The sequence below is a fragment of the Sus scrofa genome, chromosome 10 (assembly GCF_054392235.1).
Source record: "Sus scrofa isolate SSC_HxYL_T2T_F1_AM1 chromosome 10, Sscrofa_HxYL_maternal_Yorkshire_Landrace_v2.0, whole genome shotgun sequence".
Taxonomy (NCBI): Eukaryota; Metazoa; Chordata; class Mammalia; order Artiodactyla; family Suidae; genus Sus; species Sus scrofa.
This window is the reverse complement of record NC_139392.1, coordinates 34,697,577-34,707,732: the sequence shown is the minus strand read 5'-3', so window position 1 is coordinate 34,707,732 and position 10,156 is coordinate 34,697,577. Positions and strand designations below refer to the sequence as shown.

Genomic DNA, 10,156 nt, shown 5'->3' with positions numbered 1-10,156 from the left:
TGGATGGGGCAACGCCACCAAAGCTCATGAACTTGTAGGAGGGAAGAGGTCTTTTCCCTCTTACCAGGAAAATTGTGAGGCTGACATAGAAGAAGGGAGAATAGATACTAGGAATGAAAACAACAGCTTTACATTCCATCAGCATTATGGTTCTACTTAGCTAAATGAATCAGTAAGAGATGAGGTCAGAACCCACAGTAGTCTAAGAGTAAATGGGGTAATGGGACAATGTCCCCTGCAGGGGCTGCTTCTACCAGGGGACAGGGCATGACTTTCAGGGAGCAGTGACATGATCTTGGTTTCAGGCCTGTGAACTTTTTCTTTTTTACACAGTTGTTGTTAAGCAACCCTCAAGAATGGTCACATTTTTCTTAGATACAAAAAACACAAATAAATGGAAAGACATTCTGTGCTCATGAATTAAAAGATTTATTATTATTGTGATGCCAGTACTACCAAGAATGATCCACAGATTCATTGCAATCTCATGATTCCTAGTCAGATTCTTTTCTGCTGTGCCATGATGGGAACTCTAAGATTCAATGCAATCTTTATCAAAATTGCAGTGACTTTATTTTTTGCAGAAACAGAAGAATCCACCTTAAAATTCACATGAAATCTCACAGAACCCCAAATAGCCAAAACAATCTTGTATGAGGAGAATAAAGTCACACTATCTGATTTCAAACTTAGTACAAAGCTATAGTAATCAAAACTATGTGGTAGTAGCATGAAGACAGACATATAGACTGATGGAACAGAATAGAGAGCTTAGAAATAAATCCTTATGTTTATGGTCAAATTACTTTAGATGAAATCATTTAGTAGGGGGAGGGACAGTCTTTTCAACCAATGGTATGAGGAAATGGATATCAACAGGCAAAATAACACCATATGCAAAAACTAACTCAAAATGGATCAAAGACCTAAACGTAGGAGCTAAAATTATAGAATGCTTAGGAGAAAACAGAGGAGAAAAGCTTCATGATACTGGATTCAGCCATGATTTGTTGGATATGATACCAAAAGTATAAGCAACAAAAGAAAAAATATATAAGTTGGACTTCATCAAAATTGAAAACTTTTGTGAATCAAAGGACATAATCAAAAGGCAACCCACAGATTGGGAGGAAATATTTGCAAGTCATGTATCTCTAAGGGTTAATATTTAGAATACATAAAGAACTCCTACAACTCAGCAACAAAAAAAACCCAAACAACTCAATTAAGAAATGGGTAAAGGACTTGAATAGACATTTCTTCTTTATGTAACCAATAAGCACATAAATGATGCTCAGCAGGACTAATCACTACAAATAGAAACCATGAAATACCACATCACACCTATTAGGATGGCTATTTTTTTTTAATATAGATAATAACAAGTGTTGGTAAGAGGAAATTGGAACTCTTGTGCATTGCTGGTGGGCATGTCAAATGGTGCAGCTACCATGGAAAATAGTATGGCAGTCCCTCAAAAACTGTAGAATTACCATATGATCCAGCAATTCTGTTTTTGGGTATATACCTAATAGAATTAAAAGCAAGGACTTGAACATATATTTGAACACTAATGGTCACAGCAGCATTGTTCACAGCAGCCAAAAGTGGAAGCAACTCAGGTGTCCATCCATGGATGAATGGATAAATCAATGTGGAATACACATATGATGGAATATTATTCATCCTTAAAAAGGAGGGAGGGTGTTCCCATCATGGCTCCATGGTAACAAACCCCATGAGTACCCATGAAGACTCAGGTTGAATCCCTGGCCTTCCTCAGTGGATTAAGGAAGCATTGCTGTGAGCTGTGGTGTAGGCCGGAAGCTGCAGCTCTGATTTGACCCCTAGCCTGGGAATGTTCATATGCCACAGGTGCGGCCCTTAAAAAAATGGAGGGAGGGAGGAGTTCCCTTTGTGGCTCAGTGGTAACAAAACCAGTTAGTATCCATGAGGACTCTGATTTGATCCCTGGCTTTGCTCAGAGGGTCAGGGATCCAGCATTTCCCTGAGCCAAAGTGTAGGCTTGGATCCTGTGTTGCTGTGGCTGTGGCATAGGACAGCAGCTGTAGCTCCAATTAGACCTCTAGCCTGGGGACCTCAGTATGCCATGGGTGCAGCCCTAAAAATCAACAAACAAGTAAACAAACAGCTAGAAAGTGTCTAACTTATAACTTAGCTGGTCAAGTGTACCATACTCCAAAGCTCTTTGGGATCCAGTGAGATTTAGTTTTGTTGAAAAGCAAAAAATAGAATGTTCACAATAGAAATAAAGGTTGCAAAGTTATTTTAGTTAATCTTTTTGGGGTAACAGTATGGTGATATCTTTTGAAGTATTCAGCATGAAGTGCCCTTCTTTTTGGTAGCTTGGGGAAAGAAGCATGAATACCTGTGGCTAAACCACATTCCGAAAATATTTCCAGAGAGGAAGTAGAGGATCAGAAATTTTGACTCTGTATATTGTCAATCATGGAACTTTGGGCTCTGCATTAGGGAGTTTATTTTTTTATTTTATTTTTTTACAAAATATTTTATATTTAATGAGAAAAAAGAAGCTTGTAGGCAGCACAGGAAGCATCCACAGCAGGTATATGATTGAAAACTAATGAAATAAGAGTAAGTTGTTGACTGATGTAGGTATTAATAGCATTTGACTTTTAGCCCTGGCCTTGATTACACAGGAGTTGGATCAGTCGTTACAATTGAGAAAACATATTTAACAAATCACTGTCAATTTTTATAATGTTTCAAGCCCATTCTTTGTTGATAGCCTCCACATTTATATAGTTAAGTCATTGTTGCTGTTTCTTATCTATGACCACATTATTTTTATGTCCCTTCATTTGTGGACTCTTAAGATGTTGTGGAAGGTTCATTCCTGGACCCCAATACAGATTCCCTCCCTCTAGCTGCCTTTTCTAGCACCAATATGCTTTAAAAAAATAAAATGCACAAATAGCAAGCAGTGACTGTGGCCAATTCCTCAAATATCCAGATTAATAACTGTATCATGCTAAAGAAAGGTGTGTGTAAATAGCTGGAGATGGTATATGGTCCAGAGTCCAGCATAAAGCATATTCCTTTCTGAGCATTCCTTCCATTCCCCTAACCCGAATACATGCATTAGACTGTAGCAAAGCCCTTTAGAAACTCCTCTTAGCCAACTGCAAACTTATCTGTTGCCACAAGAGCAAAGGGGTAGGATGTCAACCCGTATTTCATGAGCTCTTTAGCCCCTTCAGTTGGTGACAGGACACAAAATGAAATATTCCTCCGTATACACATCAGTCTGACTCCACTTTTTATAAAACTGGAATAAAATGGGAAAAGTGCCATCTTTATTTATCCTAAATTAATTTTAAATGTCGTTTTGACACAAAAAGGTATATACATGACACAGCTACACAACCTTTTTTCAACAGGACAACAAGTGTCAAAACTCTGTGGATGTATAGGGTGAAACAAGATTGGTCAGGAAAAGAGAATTGTTCCTACAACTGGTAATCTGACACAATGTCCTACTGCCATTTAAAAAAAAAAAAACATCCATTTTCAGATTATTCAAGTTTGTTTTTTATGGTGTTTTATCCCTCTTGATAAAAAAAATCAGACTTTTGTAATTTGTGTGTGCTGAACTTCATCAAAAGGTTCATTCTCTGGATCAGAGTCAGTGGTGTCAGAATATCTATAATGATCAGGTTCATTGTCATAACATCCGGTGTTACAGAAGTTGAACTGCTAGCCTCTGGACTTTATGACTCCTTTACTGCTTTTGTGAAGTACAGCTTCACCTTAAAATTTGGAGAAAAGTGTCAGTTGGCCTTGTCTTTATTTGCTTTGTCAAGATCATTTTTTGTTAAAATGAGCACTAGATATTCCTTGTCATTATCTGTACGTTCTATACTGCAAATACTATCAATTTCTTGATCACATGGGCTTCCATTTTCTACTTTTTCTGAGGTTTCCTCTGGTCCTGGTATGAAGAATGTATTTACACAAAAGTGAAAGATTTTTTCTTTTTTTAGCATCTTGTTCTGTTTGTGGAAGAACTCCACTTTGATGTCACCACACACAGGCAATGGCTGAGGGAACTCAAAGTACATGAACTTGTCTTCCCATCATGTGGGTCCTGAATTGGAGGCTGGCAGACCACAAACTGAGGATTGCATGTTCCACCACTGAACACTGGAATAGTTTCAAACAACATCTTGCGAAACAACAGTGCACTGGTCTATAATCCAGATGATTCTTTAACAGGTAGCTGTAATAATACACATAGTGACTCTGACTGGGAATAGTTACTCCCTTTTTGTCTCTGGTCCTTACTTCCCCATAGAAATCTTGTGCCTTTAAAAATTTGCCCGGATGAAACAAATATGCACAAATCATTACACCAGTTCATCCTTTTCCAGGTTTACAGTGAATTGCTGCAACATGATTGTCATCTTCACTTAGCCATTGGTCAAGATCTTCACAAAAAGGTTTGATAAATTCTAGCAGTGGTGGATTATGATCTTCAAAAGGATACTGTGCAACTCTGCAGTTAAATGTGGCGGTATCATAATGTCTTTCAGCACATAGATTGTATATCTTGTAATGGTTTTTATGCTTTGAATCCAAAATCCTTACTACATCATCAATATTGTTCCTATATATGCCTTAAAGTCTTTCTACAGGAAACCCCAGAGCAATAATATTTGGATAAATATAGGTCAAGTCTAAGTCAAATCCATTCTCTTGATATCTCCTTTTGTTTCTGCTAACGATCTCTTTGATGATGGCTATCATGTCTGGGAGTCTGTGGCTGAAGAAAAAGGAGGAGAGAGATGGCAGAAGCTGCTGGTGGTGGGCCTTCTTCTGCAGGATGGAAATGGCTCTGGACTTGGCGGTAGCTGATGCCCCTCGCTCTGCTGCTGCTTGGCTCTGGACTGCAGCTGGGCAATGGCTGCTGCAGCGGCTGCTGGATGGTTGCAGCGACTGGGCCTGCTTCTCCTCAGCAGCCAGAGGTCTGGCAGTGGTGGCAGCAGAATAGGGAGAAGACAAATAATCCTCAGAAAGGCTGCCTCCTCCTTGGGTCTCTGGAGCCTGGGCCAGGGCTGGTGCGCTGGCAGCTGCGGAACAGAGGCTTTAAACCGGCCCGGATCCCTGGATGTGCAGCCGCCACCGCCATGTTGGAGGCAGGAAGAGGAGAGAGACCAACTCTCCAGTTTTCCCAGCCCTGGAAATAAGGACGGCGACTCCAACCCCCTCCCCAGAGCAGCTGCTGCTGCCGCCGCCGCTTCTCCCACACTCCACTCCAGGAGCGGGGAGGTGCCACCGCAGCTCCTCAGCCGGCTCCCACCGGAGCCCATGGCTTCCACCTTCCCTTTCAGGAGAAGCCAAGGAAGAGGCTGCAGGGTTAGAAAAGACGAAGAGGAGGCGAGAAACACCGCCGCTGCCGCTGCCGCTGCCGCTGCTGCTGCCGCCGCCAATGGCCATCCGGCTCCCCAAGGGCGCTGCCCCCGCAGCTGCTCACAGGCCTTGAGAGGAGCTCTGGGCCACAGCCGCCACTGTCTCTCATCTCCTTCGCCTGAGCTTGGTCGCGCCTCACAGTGGCCCAACTCTCAAACTTCCATCATGGCTGCAGCTTCCTAGAGGAGAGAACTCTGCATTAGGGAGTTTAAAAGCAACTTCCAGTCATGGGAAAAAGTCAGAAATAATGTCAAGAAGCTACTCTTGACAGCCTTCTTCACAGTTAGGTTTAAAAGGAGAGTTGCAGTGAGGATCCCCATTGTGGCTCAGCAGATTAAGAACCCAACTAGTGTCCATGAGAATGTGGGTTCAATCCCTGGCCTCGATCAATAGGTGAAGGATACAGCATTGCCACAAGCTGCATTGCTGTGGCTGTGCCATAGGCCTGCAGCTGCAGCTCTGCTTCAACCCCCAGCCCAGAAACTTTCATTTGCTGCACCTGTAGCCCTGGAAAAAAAAGGAAAAGAAAATGAAAAGAAAGTTGCAATGATATTTATGTCTGAGTACACAAAGCTCTGGGACACACTGGTATCAGTCAGCTCCTGGCAAGAAGAGAGGACACATTCAAATTAAGGTAATTTGAGGCAAGTCCAGTGAAAGGGACTTTGCAAAGTACAGGTGGGCTCTAGGGAAACCACAGGGACAGTGCAGCTTCCAAGGTAGTGACAAGTGGTGTTGACGGGGTGGGGGGGGGGGGAGCAGCCATGGGAAGCAGGAGGCCAGAGCTGTGCAGAAAGATCTGTGACCCCACCAGAGGGAGTCCCTGACACCAGCTCTCAGACCTCACTCCCTTCTTCTTTCCCATGTCCCCCTGAGCTCCCTGAGCCTGAAGCAAGGGGCCCAAGGAGCCTTTGAGGTGGTCCACAAGGGTCTGTCTCTGGGGGCACTGAGTAGGATGAGCATGGGCTGGCAAGTGGATCTGGAGAGAGAAGGGGCAGGCACCCAGCCCAGAAGCTGACAAAGCTTCTGAGTGCCTGCTTACCCTGAATGTTTTTCAAATCTCATCTGTGGGATATTTTTGTGTATACATTGACCCATAAAATCTCATTTTCTCCCAACTGAAAAACTGACTTAGACAAAATTCAAGAAGAAAACCACCCATCTCATAGTAATATTAACATATCCTACATGGAATTAATAGACCACAAGGAAATGTAATCGCCCTCTCAAGAAGCTGTTTTCTATTTCTGAATTCCCTGTGTCATCAGGTTCAGTCACCTTGTCTGTTACTAGGCTGGTGATTGACTGTGTGCATCCCTCATCCTTTCACCTTTAAAATTCCCCAAAAGTTTGCTTTCTTTGTCTGAGTAGTTGAGCCTTCCTTAAATTTACCTTCCTATGTCCTGTTGTGTATTGTTAGAACCATAAATGTAGCCTGAGGCTGTTTAGCTCTGGAAAAGATACACACAACTAGTGGTTAAAACCTGAAGCCAGGGGGAGTTCCCATCATGGCACAGCAGAAATGAACCTGACTGGGAATCATGAGTTTGAGTGTTCAATCCCTGTCCTTGCTCAATGGGTTAAGGATCCAGCATTGCTGTGGCTGTGGTGTAGGCTGGTGGCTTCAGCTTCGATTACACCCCTAGACTGGGAACCTGCACATGCCTCACATGTGGCCCTAGAAAGACAGAAAGACAAAAAAACAAAAACAAAAAACAAAACAAAACAAAACAAAAAAAACAAAAAATCTGGGAGTTCCCATCATGGCACAGTGGTTAATGAATCCAACTAGGAACCATGAGGTTGCTGGTTCGATCCCTGGCCTTGCTCAGTGGGTTATGGATCTGGCATTGCTGTGAGCTGTGGTGTAGGTTGCAGATGTGGCTCAGATCTGGCATTGCTGTGGCTCTGGCATAGGCTGGTGGCTACAGCTCTGATTAGACGCCTACCCTGGGAACCTCCATATGCCATGGGAGCAGCCCCAGAAAAGGCAAAAAGACAAAAAGACAAAAAAAAAACCCTCAAAACCCTGAAGCCAGGTTACCTGGATTTGAATCGTGGCCCTGTCACTTCTTAGCTGTGTGACCTTGGGGAAAGTCCCTTGATCATGTTGGGCTTCACATTCCTCCTCTGTAAAAGGGAATCATAACAGGCTGTGCCTCCTGGGGTTGTGGTGAGGATTAAATGAGATGACATGCCCTTAGCACAATGCCTGGCACATCTGTTAAGTGACAACTGTTATTATTCTTGTCTCCTCCTTGCTCTTTTCCCACCTCCCTTTCATTCCTGCCCTCGACTTCTGCTTAAATTTCCTCCTCACGTTCTTCATGAAACAGATCCTCCTCTTACATGGGATGTCTCCCTCCTCTTTCCTCCTGTGTCTATTCAGATGGCGAGCATGTCCAACGCCTCCCAGACCGTCACCTTGGTGTACATGGTGGGCAATCAAACTCCTTCCTCAATGGCACAGTGGCTAGCAGCCTCCTCCACCAGCTCTCAGCTGAGCTGGTGGGGTTCTACCTCACCTACCCACTGCTCACCATCGCTGAACGTGAGTATGTACCCATCCTGCAGGGACTCTGCCATCTTCTCCAGGGCCTTGACTGTTTAGCAAAACTTAGTGCCAGGCCACATGTTAACTCTTTGGTCATAAAGAGTTTATTGTGACTGAAATATGTGATAAAAGGTGATTTAATTGATGAAAAGTTTATTGCACATTGAAAAAAGTACTATCGAGGTGCTTCTAACCTTCACTTATCTCGTACCTCATTTAATCCTCACAACCATCCTGTAAGGTAAGTGTGAAATTAGCACCATTTTTCAGAAGAGAAAATTGAAGCTCCAAGAGGTTTAACAACATGCCTGCTCTGACACAGCTAGTAAGACATGGAACCTGGGGTTTGAATCCAAGCCATCTGCCTCTGAGCTTGTAATACTGCCTGATGAGCATCAGGTCTTCATGGCAATCTGGGTTGCTATGGTTTCCCCAACTTCTGCCATCAGCAGATTTTCCCAAGCCTTCAGCCCTTGCCCTGCAATAGATGTCATAATGCCACTCATGTGCAGTCAGCATCATTCACTTGATAAAGTCCCTGTAGGCTTGTGGCCTCATCTTCCTATAAGGCTCCTGTAACATAATCCTCATTGCTATGCAGCAGGCATAAACTTTGAAGATGATGCAGCCTACATTTTGTACCCAAACACTTCTTTGGTAGCCAAAGGAGGTGAAAATCTGTGCACTTCAATTTAATCATTGGTACATTTCTGAAGGTCACTGGGCAAAGTTTTTTTTTTTAAACATATGTTAGCAAATGTTTTTCAATTTCCTTCTATGGTTGCTTTTTGTATTGTAAATAAGTCAGATGATGTACGTGAATGTACTTACTAGCACATGTAGCCACTTGGAATTTTTTTAAATGTTTGTATAATGGCATGCTTTTGTGAATTTCCATGTTTTAATGAAAGATGACTCTACTTTATGGAAAAGATGATATAAAAAAAAGGCCTGGCAACATGTGAAGAATTTGTTTTCTTTCATCATCTTGGTATTCTGAGAATAGTAATAATAACATGACTATGACTTATGAAGTACTTATTATGTGCCAGGTACTGTACTAAGGCCCTTACATGTATTAATTCTAATTGTTACCATACTGGTAAAAAAAAAAAATGGGACTGTTGGCTACTAAACTTAGTCTTTGATGTTAGAAAAATTCATTCAAGATATAATCATTCCGAAAAAATGGTAGTGATGGTTGGGTAACTTTTCAAGTGAAGAAAGCTTTAGTTAAGACATGTTCTAGCTGTAGGTATTGACAGTTAACGTGTTTCATTTAAGAAGGTTTTGATGGAGGAACTGAAAGCAGAAACCCAAAAGCCTTAGAAAACTCTTCTTTTGAACGTTAGCCCTTTACTGAGTATTATTGTTTTCTGAGCAGCCAGAGAGTTTCAACCTGTATGTCCTAGAGCTCCCAAGAATGACAAAGCAAGATTTAGCTGTTTGGTCTTTTGTCAGCTGTGTCCATTTACTGAACAATATTTATATACAGAACCTGTGAAAGTATGTTGATGTGTTTCTTGTTTGTTTCAGCGCTGGAATATCCCAACCTTGATATATCAGAAACAATCACAGACTATTGGGTAATTACAGGTAATCTCTTCTTTTGCTTCATATTTCACATTATCAGGTTGGTTTATTTATTTTATTTTTCATTTTATATATATATTTTTTTTGTCTTTTTTCCTTTTCTAGGGCCGCTCCCATGGCATATGGAGGTTTCTAGGCTAGGGGTCTAATTGGAGCTGTAGCAGCCAGCCTACACCATAGCCACAGCAATGTGGGATCTGAGACACATCTGCAACCTACACCACAGCTCACAGCAATGCCGGATCCTTAACCACTGAGCAAGGCCAGGGATTGAGCCTGCAACCTCTTGGTTCCTAGTTGGATTCCTTAACCACTGAGCCATGATGGGGGAAGTCCCCAGGTTAGTTTATTTTTAAAACTCATTCAATGATAGGATTGTGTCTTTTCTTGGATCCTGTCTTATAAGCCAAGGAGTTACTTCCCTAGGACCAGAAGTAGGGGGAGTAAGCTGAGATGTGAAAAGACTTCACACTGAAGATGAGGGTTAAATAACCAACTCAAAACAGCTACCTTGACAGTCCCACCCAGATGCCTCCTCTTTGAAGAACTGGGTACCCA

General features: G+C 42.4%; 1 pseudogene; it reads right to left on the bottom strand.

The window, feature by feature from the left end:
- Positions 1 to 3,566: 3,566 nt before the first annotated feature.
- Positions 3,567 to 4,901, bottom strand: LOC146398965 (phosphatidylinositol 3,4,5-trisphosphate 3-phosphatase and dual-specificity protein phosphatase PTEN pseudogene; annotated as a pseudogene).
- Between the last annotated feature and the right edge of the window lie 5,255 nt (positions 4,902 to 10,156).